The sequence below is a fragment of the Hyla sarda genome, chromosome 1, assembly GCF_029499605.1.
Source record: "Hyla sarda isolate aHylSar1 chromosome 1, aHylSar1.hap1, whole genome shotgun sequence".
In the NCBI taxonomy this organism is placed as follows: domain Eukaryota; kingdom Metazoa; phylum Chordata; class Amphibia; order Anura; family Hylidae; genus Hyla; species Hyla sarda.
In genome coordinates this window covers 43,574,294-43,595,093 of record NC_079189.1, presented here as the reverse complement: position 1 = coordinate 43,595,093, position 20,800 = coordinate 43,574,294, and the positions used below count along the sequence as shown (strand labels likewise).

General features: G+C 44.0%; 1 long non-coding RNA gene across 1 annotated transcript in view; it reads right to left on the bottom strand.

Annotated features, from left to right (window-relative positions):
- LOC130300728 (uncharacterized) overlaps window positions 1-17,984 on the bottom strand; it is a 32,696-nt gene extending 14,712 nt beyond the window's left edge. The window contains exons 1-2 of the long non-coding RNA XR_008851560.1: window positions 17,895-17,984; window positions 1,211-1,394 (exon numbers count right to left, since the gene is read on the bottom strand). This is a non-coding gene — a long non-coding RNA (uncharacterized LOC130300728). The remainder of the gene's footprint in view (window positions 1-1,210; window positions 1,395-17,894) is intronic.
- Between the last annotated feature and the right edge of the window lie 2,816 nt (window positions 17,985-20,800).

The following is a 20,800-nucleotide window of genomic DNA, read 5'->3' as shown; positions in this document are numbered from 1 at the left end:
TTATAATACACATGTATGATTCCATAATCAGGCCTTGGACCTGACACATACATATTGGCCCTGATTTACTAAGAGTGGAGTGTTTATTCTGGAGTGATTTTTCAGTTGCACGTTTTTTTTGTGTCGCACTAGTCAATTGTGTCGCACAAACTCCGCTAAGTCAAAATGGTTTAGACCATTTTTGTTTGTTTAAAAATGTTTTCATGAATCAAAAGTATTCATGTGTTATAATTTTTCAAACATTACAACAATTATCCTTGTGAGCTTGGGTGTTAAATTGATTTAAACCTAATATTACAAATGTGTTAAAAAGAAAAAATATATATATCAACATTAACTATCACAAAAGCATTCAATATTTTATTCATAAAAGTGTTGAACTGTACAAAATGTTTTTAAGTTATAAAACAAGTTACTTTCACACAAAACACAATGGCAAACAGTCCCTTTTTAGAAATCACTCAATTTTTGGAATTTTATTCGGCCTCTTGGCTGTTGGGTATTGTGTGAGGCAAACTCACACTTTTTCTCAAGTGATTTCGGAAGTACTTCGAGTATTTTTTGTTTTTTGTCGGTAAAACGCCCATTTTTGCATAAAACACACCCATTTCAGAGTGAAAAAAAAAAAGTGTTTTCTAAAGTGTCGGTTGTGCGACAAAAATTTAGGCACAATAACCGAGAAAAAGAGTCAGTTGGACGTTAGTAAATGAGGGCTATTGTGTATGGGCCACAATAGGCATGAGCCCCATAACCAGATGCACCAAAAGCAGCTGCCTCTTTGGCCTTCCTGTTGTCAGTCTAGTCCCACCCAAAGCCACCACAATATTACAGTTTCACCATCTGGAGGGAGATTTACTACTATGGAGACTCAAAAAAAGACAAACTAATATTTATTAATGGATGTTAAGGGCTACTGTATATATCACAACCCCACCTCTGCCTGCTACGAGCAATGATCTCCTAGATCGGCAATCATTTGTTGAGCCTATTACATGGCTCGGGATCGGGAAAGCTGGGCTACATGAATAGTCACTTTATCTTTTTTGTGGCCCTTTACTTCTGTCATTCGTTGGCTGCATGTGTCCTATTACACAAAGTGCAGCCAATGAACAACGATTATTAAACAATGTCAATAGCATGCAATAAGCTAAATAACTCATAATTGCCCTGCATAATAGGGCCTAAAGTTGGTACGACTAAGGCTACATACCGTGGCCGAAATGCGTCGCCTGTTCTCCGTGTTGGCTGATTGCTGAATAAACTTCTAAGTATTGCTTGAACTACCACGCTGGACTCTTCTTTGTCTACTGCTACTTTCTTGGACTGGGGTCCGGTCCTGTCCGTGTCGTAGTGAGGGCTAAAGGGCAAGCTGTGTCCACTACTTCTGGCAGGGCCTAAAGTTGTAGCAAAATGGTAAAAAAAAAGGATGTTTGAGATTAGAAGACTGTGGATGCTTTCTTCATGAAACAGTGCCACCCATGTCTTTGGGCTCTGTCTGGTATTGCATCTCAGCTTCATTTTGTGTGAAGGTTCAATACCAGATAGAGCACTTTGACAAGATTGGGGCATTATTCCGCTAAATCAGTAATATAGCAACAAGTCTGTTGTCAAAATATTCTTCTTCCAGAAATAGTGCCACTATTATCTATATGTAATTGTAGCAATGGGGATAAGCTGCAATACCAGTCTATTGACAAGAGTGGCACTGTTTCTGGAAAAAAATGTAACTTAATTTCTGGCAAATAAGTTTGGCTGTTGGATTTTTCCCAATTTAGATATCTTGGTTCATGAAGACTGTATGTGATTTTTGGGTCAGATTAGAGATCCACATCACAGCCCTCAAGGCCCACCAGCAGTCCAGGATTAGAATTTTCCCCTGTTTTATTCCTGTGGTGTCCCGGTACCATATTGCATACCGTACCTTGGTTAGGGGTCCCCAAAGTCAGAGTTCCTAGTAACTGTGGGGTTCCGCTTCTTTAGTCATCCCCTAGTCACCCCTCATATAGTTAATATATTGCTAAAATAAATGTAAATACTGTATAGAAAGTGTATACTTACCTTGCGTGGCGTCGCAGGGCCTGCGGGTCATGTGACTGTAGTTTAGCCCCTATGATAGGTAAAAGGACCTTTGGAGGTTCTGGGTCATGTGATATCCACAATGCCTTGTAAAGCTGATTGACAGATGGTGGCGACCAATCCTAAAACGGCCAGCCCCTGCCCATATAAGGGAGCTGCAGCCAATAGACGCTCTCTTGTGCTCTTGTTCCTGTGCTCCAAAGCAAGCAGCCTCTCTTTGCTCTTGGGTTGCTGACACTTCATGAGGAAAGACCTCCGCAACTTACAACAACTGCTACTGGGCCAAAGCCTGCCGGCCTCGGCTCGAATCAAACAGTGAGTTCTTACAAACTTCCCCGCTACTTCTAGCAAGGACCTTGGACCTAAACATAACCCTAAATCCAGCGGCTCTGCGCATACTAAATCCTACTAAGCTAAATAACTTACAAAAGTCCCAACAATACGTCAATCTCAGCTAAGCTGTACATAGACTTTGTTATAAAGACTGTTCCTGTATTCGCATGTTCCAGAAAATCTTCAGTAAAGTTTATGCAAGTTTTCAGCAAAGCTCTGGTTTTGGACAATACTTTATTCTGCATCTACCTATCGCTCTTGGGAAGGGTGGCGATAGGCCAAGCCATACAGCATTTAACCCTCACCCTGGCGTCACGACTGACAAGAGTCAATTATAACTGTGATATACCTCACAGCAACACCCCAACTGCCCTGCACCCCCCCCCCCCCCAAGGCACCACATTCCAATGAAGTAAGTGAAAAATTATGGAATGTTGGTCGGTCTTCAGGACTGTGTTGGTGATCACCACGATCAGACACTTAACCCCTATTCTGTGGATTGGGAATAAGTTGTGTTCCCCTTTAGGAACTCCATGAAATTTAAACACTATCTAAGAAATTGCAAAAATATTTTTACCTTTTTCATCATTTTTACTAGTGATAAGCGGCAGGGGTCATATTTGAATTTTTGATATTTCGCGAATATATGGACGAATATTCGTCCTATGTTTGCGAAACTCACATATTCGCTATGTTCATTCTCTTTTTTTATTATGGGAAAATTTATAATGAAATTTGCATAGTGTGCATGCCCGATTATATCTTTCACCTAAAAGAAGGGAGGGATCAGCGTCCTCAGACTGCAAGTGCCGATATTCACAAATATTTGCATATTAGCATATGCTGAAAAAAAAATAATATATATTTGTCATTACGAATATATATATATCACTATGTTCTAAACATTTGCAAAATCGTGAAGTGCTGATATTCGCGGTAAAAATTTGCATTTCGAATATTCATGCTCAACACTAATTTTTCCTTTTAAACTTAGATAATTGAAGCTAACCAAAGACCTACATGGCTATCCTGATGGTAGATTTTTATGACTTATCCATATATATCCATATATATGTTTGATTGGTAGGGGTCCCACAGCTCAGACCCCTACATGTCATGGAAATGGGGACTTTGTGGCCTCTTTTGTGAATCTGGCTGCAACACTGTCCTGTATAGTTTGTGACTATGATTCCAACAGGCAAGCTAGCATGCCTCTGGTCAATAGGGTTCCAATGGTGGAACCCATAACTATCATACGTTATTGACATATTTCATGGACATGTCATGAATATCCATTGTCAAGTTGATGGTTAACTATAATTCTTACACCTTCCGAAATTTAATGATCAGAAAGTTTCTTCTGTTTAGTCTTTATATGTAAAGAATCCAATATACTGAGCCTTCTCTAACTCCTTGAATCAGGAAATATCTCCTACACCCTGAACAGGTTAACAAGAGTGATGGTGACAAATAGCATCTGGAAGAAAAACACTTATGAAGTTGACAAAATGGAAGAAATATGGCATTAGGATAAGATCCAGGGAGTGTAGTTGGCTAACCCTTTCACTGCCTGAAGGGTTATGGAGCCTGAATGTCAAGCGGTGCTGAAACATGAATCCCCCCGCGCTGCTACGAGAGGTAGAGAACCGTAGATAAGACGGAGAATCATCAAATAAGATTCTTGCCCTATGTCAGCAAAGGAAGAATTCATTTAGCAAGCACAACCTTCAGAGGTAGCTGTATTGTAAAGCATTGTAATGGCTTAGTGTGAACTTGAAAATACATTGACTGGTTATAATTTGATTGAAGAGATTATAAATGCGGATTGGGCGATTAGACAATATCATTTATCTTCTTGAAGTGTGACTTGATACAATGTCTATTAAAGTGTCATCTGTTAAAGCTGAAGATCCGCAGACAAATGTTAACCTTATCGGAGTTAACAATTTAGATAATTTTACACAATTATATTAAAAAATCAAGTTCACAATGTTCCGGAGAATCTCCGGTGTCCGCTCATGTGCCACGTGGGAAATGTGCTGACTAAAGGCTCCTTCAAGGTAGGATATGATTTATACAGCTTTATATAGTTTTCTATCTTGCAAAAGGGATTTTTAGGATTTCTAGTTTAATCTAATATTTTTGTTCCAAGTCGACAATTATAACTGATGTCAAGAAATTTTTATTTATTTTTTGCCACAAGATGGCAGAACTTATTTAAAGACGTGTTGTTGATACAGCCAGTTTAGCATGATGAGTGAAAAAAAACATTATTAGTTATCAAATTTTTTAGCACGAAAAGGCGCTTAACATAATTCACATGTTCTTTGGCAAACTTCAGACGGGCCTGTACATGTGATTTCTTGAGTAGGGGGACCTTGCGGATGTTGCAGGATTTCAGTCCTTCATAATGTGTTACCAATTGTTTTCTTGGTGACTATGGTCCCAACTGCCTTGAGATCATTGACAGGATCCTCTTGTGTAGTTCTGGACTAATTTCTCACCATTCTCATCATCATTGAAAATCCACAATGTGAGATCATCCATGTAGCCCCGACCCAGGGAGATTGAAAGCTATTTTGTGTTTCTTCCATTTGTGAATAATGGCACCAACTGTTGTGAACTTCTCACCAAGCTGCTTGGCGATGGTCTTGTAGCCTATTCCAGCCTTGTGTAGGTCTACAATCTTGTCCCAGACATCCATGGACAGCTCTTTTTTCTTGGCCATGGTGGAGAGTTTGGAATCTGATTGATCACTTCTGTGCACAGGTGACTCTTATACAGGTAACAAGCTCGGATTAAGAGCACTTCCTTTAAGAGAGTCCCACTAATCTCAGCTGTATTAAAGATACCTAGGAGCTATAAATCTTGCAGATTCATAGGGGATCAAATACTCATGTCACTGAGTAACATGCAAATCAATTCATAACTTATGTGAAATGCATTTTTTCTGTCTTTTTTTGTTGTCATTCTGTCTCTCACTATTTAAATAACCAAATATTAAAATGATAGACTGGTTATTTCTTTGTCAGTGGAAAAATGTACAAAATCAGCAAAATGATTCTTTCCTTCACTGTATGTATGCATCCAGTGCGATAGATTTTACATGGGAGGGCTGGGCTGCAATAACAAATAAAACAAACTTTAACTCACCTTCCTGCGTTCCCCCGTTTCTCCGGTATCTGGTTCTGTTCCTCCGCTGCTGCAGGTCTATGAGCTCGAAATGTCACAGAGCCGTCAGCGTATCGCCGGCCGCAGCGATGTGCCGCCTTGGCTGGTGATAGGCTGAGCAGACTGTCATGTAAAGGAGCCCAGCCAGAGCTCCTTTTCATGACAGTTCGCTCGCACAGGCGATACACTGACGGCTCCGTGAAGTTCCGAGCCCATAGGCATACAGCACCGGAGGAACGGGACCCGATACCGGAGCAACGGGGGAACACAGGAAGGTGAGTTAAAGTTTTTTTTATTTGTTATTGTAACCCGGGCACAGAGAGATGTTTATGCTGCATATCGCCTTTAAGAAACTGTAGCAATTCGGGGACTAATTGTCAGGTGGATTTCGGTAGGTCATATCTGACAGGATACGCCTCTTATGTCAGATCTTTACCATGGCCCATTCCATCAGGTGAGGTTACAGCATCCAAAGTTCCAATGGAGAGATGGCCTGGCATAGAGGCATATGGCCATCTTTCCATTCATTTCCAATCTAGATGCTTGGCAAAAGAAGGACTGCATAGAAGGACAAACATTTCCTTTATCAGTTCTTTAAAATATACTATGTTGATGTCCTAAATGTCTAAGGGTAGAGTTACATATATGCGTTGTCTAGCTTTGGCGAAACTGGGCGAAAATTGCCACAACTGATGCCAGAAGTGCATCAGTTGGCATCAGTTGTGCCTCATCTGGCATCCATTGTGCTACGTTCCCCTGTCTGTGCCGGTCCGGTGAGTCCAATCGTCATGCCGGATGATTGTGAACTGTCCCATTCGAATTAACAGGATCAGTTCTTGCTTCATTTTCCCTCCGGTGCATTTTCTGCCGTGCCGGAGGGGGAAAAAAAACTGATGACGCATATATGTAAAGGAGGCCTAAGTTGGGGGAAAAAATTGAATATTTTGCATTATGGATACAGGACATTGTTCAGGAACATCTACCAAATAGAATGTTCATGACAAGTGGGAATTTGCAGTTTCAATATGACAGTGCCCGACCATGCAACACTCATCATACTTTAACCTGCGATTCCTTCCTTTCTCATCCTGCTTTACCTGCCGATCACAGTGTAAGTAGCTTCTAAATGTCAAACCTCAGAGACAATAAATGGCTAAACTGTGACATCATATGTGAAATAAGGGACTACAGCTTGTAAGGAGAAGAAGAATAGGATTTTCAATGGCGCAACTCACAGAATCCAGAGTCTGTTAGGATAGGAGAATTTTCAATTAATTCAGGTACAACGCGTTTCAGTCCCTATGATTCATCCTAGGACCCCTTTTTATGAAGAGGGTATAGGAAGCCTTTATTTCTAATGGGATTGTTCTGTAACCGTTATGCTATCCCAGATGTAAATGGCTTTAAATGATGAATGGCGATATTATCGTAGTGTCTTAGATTCTGTGATGTTTTATCGCGAGTCATATAGACTTTTTGTCATGAAAAACACACTAAGGGTATGTTCACACTGAGGAATTGGAGAGGAATTTCCACAAGTAATTCTGCTCGCTTTTTCCTCTCCAAATCATTCAGCAGTGAAAACCCCATTGTTGTACAGAATTTCTGCCCCTCAGTTCACACTGAGGAATTTCCTCAAGAACATGTTCTTTCTTTCAGGCGGAATCAGCGTCGTTCTCCTATAGAGATCAATGTTATATTTTTTTTTTCAGTCCGAAGCATTTCCACGCGGAATTCGCGCGGAATTCGGGCAGAATTCGCGCGGAATTTCCGCGTAAAAAAAAAAAGAGAGATACTCCTCCTCTTCTCCTCCTCCACATGAAACCTGCATTTCCGCGCAGAATTCCGCACGATTTCCGTGCAAATTCAGCGCGATTTCCGTGCAAATTCAGCGCGAATTCCACGCAAAATCGCTGCTAAAAAAAGAACTGTATTTTGGGGTGGAAATCTTCAGCGTGATTTCCGCCCCAATTCCTCAGTGTGAACATACCCTAAGGGTTTTTTTAATGTCAAGACTTTTATTCAGTTCATGTTCCAATATAGTATTGGAAGTATTATAAGATTTTAAGACTCCCATTTGTTTATCATTACTATTTATTATTTTTTACTAATTATTACTAATCACTGTCTAATTATTACTATGTATTAATTGATGTCTAACGTTTGTTTATTTATTTATCGAGTCAACCTTATGGGGTAAATTTATTAACACTGATTTTTCTCTTGTCAGCCTTAGGCCATGTTCACACAGCAGAATTGTATTGAATTATAGCGCTTCGCTTGTGGTGCTGAACACTATAGACCAATGTTTCCCAACCAGTGTACCTGCAGGTGTTGCTAAACTACAGCTCCCAGCATGCCCGGACAGCCAAATTGTCCGGGCATGCCGGGAGTTGTAGTTTAGCAACAACTGGAGGCACGCTGGTTGGAAAACACTGGAATGGACCCTTTGTTATCATCACCCGTTGCGCGCATTCTTTGCTATATATATATAAATATATATATATATATATATATATATATATATACAGTACAGATCAAAAGTTTGGACACACCTTCTCATTCAAAGAGTTTTCTTTATTTTCATGACTATGAAAATTGTTCATTCCCACTGAAGGCATCAAAACTATGAATTAACTCATGTGGAATTATAGACATAACAAAAAAGTGTGAAACAACTGAAAATATGTCATATTCTAGGTGGAAAGTGTCCCCAAGTGCAGTCCCAAAAACCATCAAGAGCTACAAAGAAACTGTCTCACATGCGGACCACCCCAGGAAAGGAAGACCAAGAGTCACCTCTGCTGCGGAGGATAAGTTCATCCGAGTCACCAGCCTCAGAAATCGCAGGTTAACAGCAGCTCAGATTAGAGACCAGGTCAATGCCGCACAGAGTTCTAGCAGCAGACACATCACTAGAACAACTGTTAAGAGGAGACGGTGTGAATCAGGCCTTCATGGTAGAATATCTGCTAGGAAACCACTGCTAAGGACAGGCAACAAGCAGAAGAGACTTGTTTGGGCTAAAGAACACAAAGAATGGACATTAGACCAGTGGAAATCTGCGCTTTGGTCTGATGAGTCCAAATTTGAGATCTTTGGTTCCAACCACCGTGTCTTTGTGCGACGCAGAAAAGGTGAACGGATGGACTCTAGATGCCTGGTTCCCACCGCGAAGCATGGAGGAGGAGGTGTGATGGTGTGGGGGGGCTTTGCTGGGGACACTGTTGGGGATTTATTCAAAATTGAAGGCATGCTGAACCAGCATGGCTACCACAGCATCTTGCAGCGGCATGCTATTCCATCCGGTTTGCGTTTAGTTGGACCATCATTTATTTTTTCAACAGGACAATGACCCCAAACACACCTCCAGGCTGTGTAAGGGCTATTTGACCAAGAAGGAGAGTGATGGGGTGCTGCGCCAGATGACCTGGCCTCCACAGTCACCAGACCTGAACCCAATGAAGGCAAAAGGGCCAACAAGTGCTAAGCATCTCTGGGAACTCCTTCAAGACTGTTGGAAGACCATTTCAGGTGACTACCTCTTGAAGCTCATCAAGAGAATGCCAAGAGTGTGCAAAGCAGTAAACAAAGTGTGGTACACCTCAGGGACAGTAGGGTATTTGGGTTGTTGCATTTCTGAGTTATAAAGGGCGCTGTTAACCCTTGTCACTCGTGACGCCAGGGTGAGGGTTAAATACTGCAATGGTGCTGGGCCTATCGCCACCCTTCCCAAGAGCGATAGGTGAATGCGTAATAAATGGATTGTACACAACCACTGTTTAACTGAAAACTTGCTGGAACTTTTACTTGCAATAGCAATAACAGCCCAGATAACAAAGTCTATTTGTAGTTGAGCAGCGATTGACAGTTGGTTGGGATCAGATAAGCTCAGTTTAGCTTTAGGAAGATTCTGTTGCATAGATCCGCTGGATTTAGGGGTGTGTTTAGGTCCAGTGGTCTTGCGGAGAGTAGCGGGGAATTATAGATATACAACCGCTGTAGTATAAGCCGAGGCCGCAAGGCTTTGGCCTAGTAAACGTACTTGTAAGTTGCGGAGGTCCTACCTCATTCAGAGTCAGCAACCCAAGAGAGCGAACAATGGCCGCAGCTCCCTTATATGGGCAGGGGCTGGCCGTTTTGGATTGGTCCATAACAACTGTCCCTCACCGTTACATGGCATTATGGGTGAACACGTGACCTAAGAACCACCTAAGGTCCTTCAACATACCATAGAGTTCTGAGTAGCGGATCACATGACCTAAGGTCCTGCGACGCCAAACAAGTGAGTAATGAAATATACATATTTACAATGACAATATTTATAAATATTAACTTACTAAGGGGTGACTAGGGGCTAACTAGGGAATCAGACCCCCACCAAGGCACAGTATGAAATACGGTGCCGGGACACCACAAACCCCCTTACTTAAAACAAGTCGACCCCGACGCCTGTCCCCTAAGGCAGAGGGACTAGGACAAGGATGAAATTATTAAACATTATATACATTTTGACAAACTTTTCTTTTAATCTGACTAGTATCCTTACTAGACAACTGTGAAGCTTACTAGACATTTATGTAGCTATCTAGACATTATGAAGCTATCTAGACATTATGAAGCTATCTAACATTTAGTTTCTAGCTCCTTAGACATTTTTTATAGCTCTCTATACATTTATGAGGCTAATTAGACATTTGTAAAGCTCACTAGACATTTATAAACAGCTCTTTATAACCTTTAGTCTCAAGCTGTCTAGACATATTTGAAATCTCACCACATTTTTTCTTTTGCCACAATGAGTCACCTGTTCACAGAAGGGTATTGTCACGATGCCGGCTGGCAGGAGGTGGATCCTCTGTGCCAGAGAGGGATTGCGTGGACCGTGCTAGTGGACCGGTTCTAAGTCACTACTGGTTTTCACCAGAGCCCGCCGCAAAGCGGGATGGTCTTGCTGCGGCGGTAGTGACCAGGTCGTATCCACTAGCAACGGCTCACCTCTCTGGCTGCTGAAGATAGGCGAGGTACAAGGGAGTAGGCAGAAGCAAAGTCGGACGTAGCAGAAGGTCGGGGGCAGGCGGCAAGGTTCGTAGTCAGGGGAGATAGCAGAAGTTCTGGTACACAGGCTTTAACACACAAAACGCTTTCACTAGGCACAAGGGCAACAAGATCCGGCAAGGGAGTGCATGGGAGGAGGTTAGATATAGTCAGGGACCAGGTGGAAGCCAATTAAGCTGATTGGGCCAGGCACCAATCATTGGTGCACTGGCCCTTTAAGTCTCAGGGAGCTGGCGCGCGCGCGCCCTAGAGAGCGGAGCCGCGCGCGCCAGCACATGACAGCAGGGGACGGGAACGGGTAAGTGACCTGGGATGCGATTCGCGAGCGGGCGCGTCCCGCTGTGCGAATCGCATCCCCAACGGCCATGACAGTGCAGCGCTCCCGGTCAGCGGGACTGACCGGGGAGCTGCAGGGAGAAAGACGCCGTGAGCGCTCCGGGGAGGAGCGGGGACCCGGAGCGCTAGGCGTAACAGGTATAATGGATTGCCTGAAGCTATCTACCAATAAGTTTAGCTGCTAGGGTCTATCGGCTACACGCTACTTACCCCTAGAACACAACAATATAACCTTACCTAGGTTACCTTTAGAAATACGTGTTTAATTTAGCTCGCAAGAGCACCTACTGGCCAGGTAGAGCATCTCACACACGTAATAAAGAAAAGAGAAAGTTAGTGTACCTAACAGTGGCAGGAATTGAATATCAATAGGCTACAATTCCTAAAGTGTTTCTTGAGTGTGAGACATGTATTATTTTTTTTTGATGTACTGTAAAGACTTGAGGGAGTGCATTTAAGTGAGCTATTTGAGATACTATGTGTGAAAGTACTGCTTAAAGTTAGTCTTGGTATCTTAAGGGTAGTTTACTTTGTTATATATTTTTTTTTTTTCTGAGACAGGTGCTAGCGATTGGCGACTGGAATGCTACTCTCGGAGGAGCCGGGAGAGTCACCTATTTAGCAACTACTAAAACACCTTTTTAGTATTTGTACACATTTGTATGTACATAGAAGAATTATTTACGTGTTTTGTTTTTAGTGTACATGTGCATCTAGCGGACATTTTTTTCGTGTACAACACTTACTTACTTTTTATGTACACAGACACAAAGCTATCTTTTCTGTGTACAAGAACCATATACATTTTTATATTACAAGTTTTCACATTTATTAACTCTCCAACAAGGTTCAGGCGCATACACCTGATAAGTGCCATTTTTAGCAAGAAAGTCTTATGGATATAGGGATATATACACGAAACTGGCGTGTAAGGATCTGCAGTCCACCTACACTAGGAGTCCAGTGATAAACACGGCCTTACCACAATCAGCCGGGCACAAAACTTACGAATCTCCTACTGGCTAGAAGTCTCTTGACCTGATGGTCAGGCACAAAGCTTAAAGGGGTACTCCGCTCCTAGACATCTTATCCCCTATCCAAAGGATAGGGGATAAGATGTCAGATCACCGGGGTATCGCTGCTGGGGACCCCGGGGATCGCTGCTACAGCACCCCGCTATCATTACTGCGCAGAGCGAGATCGCTCTGCACGTAATGACAGGCAATACAGGGGCCGGAGCATCGTTACATCACAGCTTCGCCCCTCGTGACGTCACGGTCCGCCCCCGTCAATACAAGTCTATGGGAGGGGGCGTGGCGGTCGTCACGCCCCCTGCCATAGACTTGCATTAAGGGGACGGGCCGTGATGTCATGAGGGGCGGAACATTGACGTCACGCTGCTCCGGCCCCTGTATCACCCGTCATTACGCACAGAGCAAACTCGCTCTGTGCAGTAATGATGGCGGGGTGCAGCAGTGGCGATCCCCGGGGTCCCCAGCAGCGGGACCACGGCGATCTGACATCTTATCCCCTATCCTTTGGATAGGGGAAAAGATGCCAGGGGCGGAGTACCCCTTTAATAGTTACGTTGCTGAACTTGAAACTGGAACAATCTTAGCATAGTCCTGCTAGGCACAATCTCTTGAACTTGGTTACTGGAAAACAAAAGTGGTTAGTAAAGAAAAGCTACAGTCATTACTTTACAGTCCTTCAGAAGCCATTTTTCCGAACTCTTCTTGTTCCTCTCGTAGACCCCCTAGCTCTTCCAACATCAGGGTCTGGCTGGGTGTTAATATAACTCTCCCACACCACATTGGTGAGAGTAGAATGGGTAACAGTGGGATTCAACATGAGCAGGGGCTTACTGGTCGGGATCAAGGTTGGTGCATAAGGTTTTAGCCCCATCTCCATGCCAGGAGTGGGCCAAAGCACTTTCGTTGGTACGCTGGAATCAGGCAAACTCTCATTGCTCCAAGAGGGCCTAGGTACATACGTTGGTACCCTAGAAACAGACAAACTCTCATTGCTCTGAGAGGGTCTAGGTATGGTCTTTGGTGCCCGCAATTTGGGCCTACTTTCTTGGTCTTGAGCAGGCCTTGGCACTTTGCTGTACGAAGAAGATGACTGTTGTTGAGGAGGCTCCTCTTCCTTGAGTACGATGATGGAGGCATCAGGAGCAGACCATTTCGGCCTCAGGTTGAAGGGATCCGATTCCCAATCTGTAGACGGAAAGTATTTGAAGGGAAGCTGTGTTGGGGCTGTTGGTCTGGTGACCGCTGCAGCCCATTCTCCACGCAGGCTCTGGACGGGGGTTTACTCCACTATCTCACCAACCTCCAGAGAGTAGAACTTTTTATGAAGATATGGCCTCTGTACTGCTCGCCGGTTTACGAAGATGGTTTGCCATGTATGGCAGTCTAGGAGTGTCCCATAACCACTGACCTTGTCGAACGTGGCCACAGTTGCTCTTCGTCGTTCTAAAGGCTCCTCCCCTTCTCGGGGATGATCCCACTTGCGGATGAACAGTGCTTCCATTTCTTTAGTGTTCTCCTGATAACGAATTCTCTCCTCAGGAAGCAAATGCACATGCTTAGGGGCGTACAGTTCTCTGTGTCGGGCCTTTAATTTGTCCATCAACTCAGCCAGCCCGGCTTCCTGACGGGCCCTTTCTCTTCGTGCAGTTGGGATTGCTGGGAGTGGCTTTCCAGGTATAGGTTGTAGAACCGCGTGCATATATTCAATGAGTCCTGGCTCGTCCCCAAAAATCCACTGGGACAAATCTGGTGAGCGCGGTCGTGTACTCGGCAAGCTGGACAGGGGTATTTCAGGCTCAGGTCTGGAGGAGGAAGAAAAGGCCGCCTCTGGTGGGGTACTCACTGCAGACTCCTCCAATGTAATTTTGGCCCACGAGCCCCAGGTCCTGTGGTGAGGGGACAATCTCACTGGCGATGCTACTCCAGGTGTCCCAGCGCAGTCTTCTGGAGGTGTATCCGGCCGGTCATCATCATCATCGGGCAGTGCGGGAAGATTGCAGGCCCCCTCTTCATCCAATGACAACCGCCTCAGACGGTCGGCAATATCCTGGAACAGTTGGGCTGCGACCGCCACAACTTTCCGTTGCTCCGGCGCCATTTTGATCATTTTGATGTTCTCACCACATGGAACGCTGCTCTATTAAAATAAAATGTTAATGATACCGTACGGTGAACGGCGTGAACAAAAAAAAAAAGTCCAAAATAGATGCTTTTTTTTATAACATTTTATTCCCCCAAAAAATTAATAAAAAATGGATTAAAAGTTCTATATAAGCAAATATGGCATCAATAAAAAGTACAGATCACGGCGCAAAAAATTAGCCCTCATACCGCTGCTTATAAGGAAAAATGAAAAAGTTATAGGTCTTCAAAATAGGGGGATTTTAAACGTACTAATTTGGTTAAAAAGTTTGCGATTTTTTTTAAGCGCAACAGTAATAGAAAAGTATGTTACCATGGGTATCATTTTAATCATATTGACCCAAAGAATAAAGAACACATGTAATTTTTACCGGACAACTGGTCACGCAAAAAACAAGCCCTCATACTAGTCTGCTGATGAAAATATAAAAGAGTTATGATTTTTTGAAGGCGAGGAGGAAAAAACTAAAACGTAAAAATGAAATTGTCTGCGTGCTTAAGGCCCAAATGGGCTGCATCCTTAAGGGGTTAAACTTCCCAGCTCGGCACGATTTTCTTGCAATGCTGGGAAGTAGCTCTCAGTGAATAACTCCTGCCTGGAGCCGCCGGTGCCACATAGAATCACTACTCACTGTCTACACAAGAAGGTAAAGTACTCACACTCTGTACAGAGCGGAGCCCAAGGTGCCACAGGAAGAGTCTGGGGACGGGTCACATGATTAGGTCACATGATCAGAAAGCAGCAGCGCTGATTCTAGCGTACTACAGTGATGTTTGTGCCACTGGACCCTGCATCCAGCATGCAGCCTCCTCCAGCCATCCATTCCAACATCACCAGGAGCATCATACAATGAATGGCAGGTACAGCTAGAGTGACTTTTAGGTTAAAAAAAATTGCACTGTAGCAAAGCTCAACTATTGCTCTTTAATGCAAAGTGCTCTATAAAGTACTGGAGCTTTGGTGGTCTACAGTGCAGATGTTGGGAAACTACAGTTCCCAGCATGCCTGCTCCTGTCAGACAGTACACATTGGCCCTCATTTACTATTGCAAACCTGACATGTTTTGTCGGGCTGTGCGCCAGAATTTAAAAAACCTGTCTAACTCTCCATTTTACTATGAAAACCCCAAAAAGGGATGTGGTCATCAGGGAAAGGGGGCGTGGTCACAGGAAAGGGGCGTGTTCCCGACATTTTCACAAAAACCCAACATATTTACTAAGGTTTCCACATGAAATGTGGTGGATTTGAGCTGAGGAAAACCCGACAGATCAGAACATGTGTAAAAAAAGCAAAGTGTAGTGAAAGTGGAAAATGTAGGGAAACCTTAGTAAATACCGTGGAAAATAAATTGTAGCGAATTAAAACCCACAAAGAAACCTACACTCCACTCTTAGTAGATCAGGGCCAATGTGTCTGTTCACATTATGCATTTTTAGGATGTTTTTGTTGTTCAAAGCCATGATAAAAATGTATAATGTGAACATAGCCCTTATGGCAGTATGTTCCCAAACGGGGTCTCAAGCTGTTGCTAATCTACGACTTCCATCATGCCCGGACAGCCTTTGAGGGTTGTAGTTTTGCAACACCTGGGCGGGCCATACCTCTCAACCATCCCCGATCCGGCGGGACATTCCTGTATTTGGGGTCATGTCCCATAGTCCCGAAATGGCCCCTTCATGTCCCGTTTTTAATTTACTTACTGATGGCCAACAGGGGTCCGCTGGGACCGGCAGCCACTGGCACTTTAAGAGAGCAATGGCTGCCGGGAGGTAGCGCCACAGGACGTGCAGCGTGCAGGCACATCCTATGCTACATCAACATCCTACCCAAGCGTCAGAAGAGGCAGCAGGACAGATGGAGGACTGGAGCGCGAGGAGGAGTCTAGGCCTCAGCGTCCATGGCAGGTATCTGCAGCTTCTGTGCTCTGTAACTATCTTATGGGGGTCTGCTACCTACAGGAAGGGGGGAGGGCATCTATCTAAAAAGGGTCTGCTACCAACAAAGTGGGGGGGCATCTTTCTACAGGGCGACTTCTATGAACGAGTGACATTTTTCTACAGGGGTTCTGCAACCTACAGGGGGGCATCTATTTTCAGGGGGTCTGCTACCTACAGATGGGGCATGTATCTACAGGGGGGCAACTTTTTGCAGGAGGAGCAACTATCTACTGGGGAACTGCTACCTACGGGAGGGCAATTATTAACAGGGTGGCAACTATCTACAGGGAGATTGCTACCTACGGAAGAGGGGCAGCTATCTACAGGGGACTGCTACATAGAGGGGGGGAAACAATCCTGCAGGGGGACTGCCACTTACAGAGCAGCTGCTAGCTAAAGGGGAGTGGGCAACTATGACAGTTTAGAGCACTATAGGTCTTGGAAAAGTGCAAAGCCTAAAATGTTTTTTTATTTCTCCGGCAGGTTCTGCAGAAATGAGTGGTCACTGTTAGAAATGATCATGATGGCCTCAGCTGGATGGAGCAGGAAAAGGAAAGTGAACGACTCTGATCGGCAAAGAGGTCACCTGTGTCACAGGATGTAACTGTATTATGGACATTTATCAACGGGTTTAGTTAGGTTTTCTTTACTATAATTGTGGCAAAATTGTCGCAACTGCGACTACGGGATTCTTCGTGCGACATTTTGACTGGAAAGCGAGAAAAGCAAGTTTTCCCAAAATTAACTACGTAGTAATAATTTTAAAATGGACTACGGGTAGTCAGGTATTTATTAACTGCGAAAGTCGCAACTGCGCAAAAAAAAGTCGCAACAGGGTTAAAAATTGACTAAATTTACTCCAGCTCAAACATGGAGCAGAAAAAGCTACTACCAAAATAAAAAAGGAAAAATTGCTTACGTGAAAGAAAATTATCAACAGGCTGAAACCAACTGATAAATAAGTCACAGATAAGCAAAAAAAAAGTAAAGAAAAAAGTACTAAAAAAAGGAATACATAAGCAAAGATTGATAAATGTCCCTCTATGTGCTCACTCATATAATCTGTAGTGGTCATGAAGGGGGATGGTGTCAGTCAGTCGCCTGTGTATGGGAGGTTCTCCTAAACTCAGGTGACAGACTGACAACATTATTGCTGTTAGGGTGCATTTACACAACGTTTTCTTCATCTGGCTGTAAAATGTCAAAACTGGGTGCTCCGCATCCCAGCCGGACCCGGCCCGCATCTCATTAATTTGAATGAGTCGACTGGAGTCAGATAGTGACTCCGGTCGGCTAATTTTTGCCCCGTGTCTGGTATCCCCATATCACAGTTTTCAGTCGGGCCATAAAACCGGATATGGGGCAAAAATTAGCCGACCGGAATCACTATCTGACTCCAGTCGGCTCATTCAAATTAATGAGATGCGGGCCGGGTCCAGCTGGGAGCGACCGGTTTTGACATCTCCCAGCCAGTCCGTTTGAAGAAAACATGGTGTGAATGCAGCCTTAAATAGGTATTTCCATTCCGCATGTACAGGTGTGGTTAGGGGCGTGGCTAAGGGAGTGGTCAGGGGCGGGGGGGTGTCCCAATTTTCTCTCAGCAAAAGTTGGGAAGTATGATGAAGCTGTACTGTATGCATTTATGATAGTGGTTACAAACTGGTTGGTTAAAGCCTAAAATATGTATTTAAAACTGTACTGTAAGTATCTCTGGTGACTAACAGGTGGATTATAGCCTGAAATCTGTTTTTTGTTGCACCTAAATAAAATTTTGGTTTTAAATATTCTATGAAATCCAGGACTTACAGAAATCTAATTTTTTCTTCTTATGTTTTTTCACTATACTTTTCCCTGTGTGAAAGGTCCAGGAAGGATTGTAGTAAAGGTACATTGGGGGAGATATATCCAAGTTGAGTTGCCCATAGCAACCAATCAGATCGCTTCTTTCGTTTTTCAGAGGCCCTTTCAAAAATGAAAGAAGTGATCTGATTGGTTGCTATGGGCAACTCCGCAACTTTTCCTCTAGCTATGGTTTGATAAATCTTTCCCAATGTCTACAGGGCAAAGCAGTTGGGTCTACGTGCTGCTTCACTTACAGGGTTTCACCAAACAAATATATAGAAGGTTTATTATCTGCCTTGTGGAACAACAAGAACCTTAAAGGGATACTCCGCTGCTCAGCGTTAGGAACAAACGGTTCCAAACACTGGAGCCGGCGCCAGAAGCTCGTGACATCATAACCCCGCCCCCCCCCATTACGCCACGCCCCGCCACCTCCCATAGACTTGCATTGAGGGGGCGGGTTATGATGTCACAAGCTTCCGATGCCGGCTCAATTTGCTCCAAACGCTGAGCAGCGGAGTACCCCTTTAAAGAATACCTGTGTCATATATCAGAAAAAAACTATGCCTATGTATGTTATTCACTAGGTCATGCAGATGCTTTACATGTCTTTTTTATGTGTCTGGCTTCTGTATGCGGCTTACAAAACCTCTGTTCTGCTGATCCCTCATTCTGACATCCACTGCTCAGGAAGGGGCATGTCCGAGGCAAGCACTGAACCCACCCTCACTCACCATGCATCCACTTCCTCCCTGAGTCTGCTGTGCTGTGTTGGGTCTCTTCATCCAATCACTACAGGCTGCTCTGCAACCCCATCCTCTCTGTTTCCATGCTCCAATCTGATAGGACAGGAGTGGGCGCAGAGGAGTGCTTGTCTGTCCCTCATTTCCTGGACTTTGTCTTTGCCTGTGCTTCAGCTAGGACAAAGATAATGTTGCAGCCTGGCCGGATTATGTTCTGGGTGGTATGGGGACCCCTAGTTGTCTTTATCATAAGCCATGATTTATATAAAAAGGAGATTTTAAAAAGAAAAAAAGCAGCAAGCGCCCCTAGTGTAGTATGTCTCAGATAGCAGGTGGTAAGCAAAAATGAAATTGCACTTAGCAAGTTGTGTTGAGCTGAGGGCACAACACCATACAACATTTTACACACAAAGGTACCAGGTCCTGCAGCCTTAATCCCTTCGGCAGAAGCCTCGGCTTGTCCAGCTAGGTACAATGTGAAAGTGTGCACGTTACCTGACTAAGGGCTCATTTTGAGCCAGAAACGCGTTGTTGTTTTTTTTCTAAATAAACCTGTTAAATCCTAATCTGAAGATCTGAGATTTTTAATGACAAAATCAGGACCAGCACTACTATAGATCCAGTTTTCTACCCATCTCACTTTAACAAAAAGGAGATTAATGGTCTATTCACACGTACAGTATTCTGCACAGATTAGATTTCAATGTAAACTGAATGACTGAACACAGCTAGAAATCCTGTGCATCAAATCTGCGCAGAATACTGTACGTGTGAATAGACCCTAACTTTTTTTATAACGCATATTAGTGTGGTGTCCCGGTACCGTACCTAGTGTAGAGGTACCCAAAGTCAGAGTAACTACGTTCAGGTAGGGTTCCTCAGGTGGGACAGCCCCTAGTCGCCTCTCCTAAAGTCTATCTCTAATGTTAATATATATTTATATATTTAATAATTATATATTCTATAGCAGTGATGGCGAACCTTTTTGAGCCCGAGTGCCCAAACCGTAACGCACGCCAACTTTTTTTCCCTCAAAGTGCCAGCACAGCAATTAAATCAGAATACTGATGTGTGTGGGTTGATGTATGTTTGAGGGGTGCTGTGTGTGTCTTTGGGGTGCTGTGTGTGTGTGAGGTGCTGTGTGTGGGTGTGATGTGTGTGTGAGGTGCTGTGTTTGAGGGGTGCTGTGTGTGTTTGTGGGGTGCTGTGTGTGTCTGTGGGGTGCTGTGTGTGTTTGAGGGGTGCTGTGTGTGTCTTTGGGGTGCTGTGTGTGTCTTTGGGGTGCTGTGTGTGTCTGTGGGGTGCTGTGTGTGTTTGAGGTGTGCTGTGTGTGTCTTTGAGGTGCTGTGTGTGGGGGTGATGTGTGTGTGAGGTGCTGTGTTTGAGGGGTGCTGTGTGTGTCTGTGGGGTGCTGTGTGTGTTTGAGGGGTGCTGTGTGTGTCTGTGGGGTGCAGTGTGTGTTTGTGGGGTGCTGTATGTGTTTGAGGGGTGCTGTGTGTGTCTTTGGGGTGCTGTGTGTGTGAGGTGCTGTGTTTCAGAAAACTCTCCGGTTGTGGACAAGCTATTCTTCTTATCTACCTCCCTATCGCTCTTGGGAAGGATGGCGGTAGGAAAAGCGTTATTGAGGAACCCTCACCCTGGTGTCACGAATAGCAAGGGTTAACAAGCACCCTTTAATTACTGCACAACTACACTCCCCATACCCTACACCCCCCCCCCCAGGCTATCACATTAGAAAGATTATTGTTTTGCCAGATTATACAACATATAAAAAGTTTTTCAGTCTGAAGGTGCCCATTTAATGCGCATGTCTACATTCTCCTGAAAATATGGACTACAGTTATTTGTGTTACGCAGATAAAAGGTGCATACTGGCAACAATTCGACTAGAAAATGATTCCTAAATGGGGTTTTCCAGTATTAGAAAAACATTGCTGATTTCATCCAAAAACAGCACTACTCTTGCCCACAGGTTGTGTGTGGTATTGCAGCTCAGTTCCATTGAAGTGAGTAGAGCTAAGGTGTAATACCACACATAACCTGAGGACAGGTGTGGTGCTGTTTTTTTTTTTAACCCCTTTTAAGACCACTTTCCCACAAAGGAATTTGGTGGAAAAATTCAGCGCG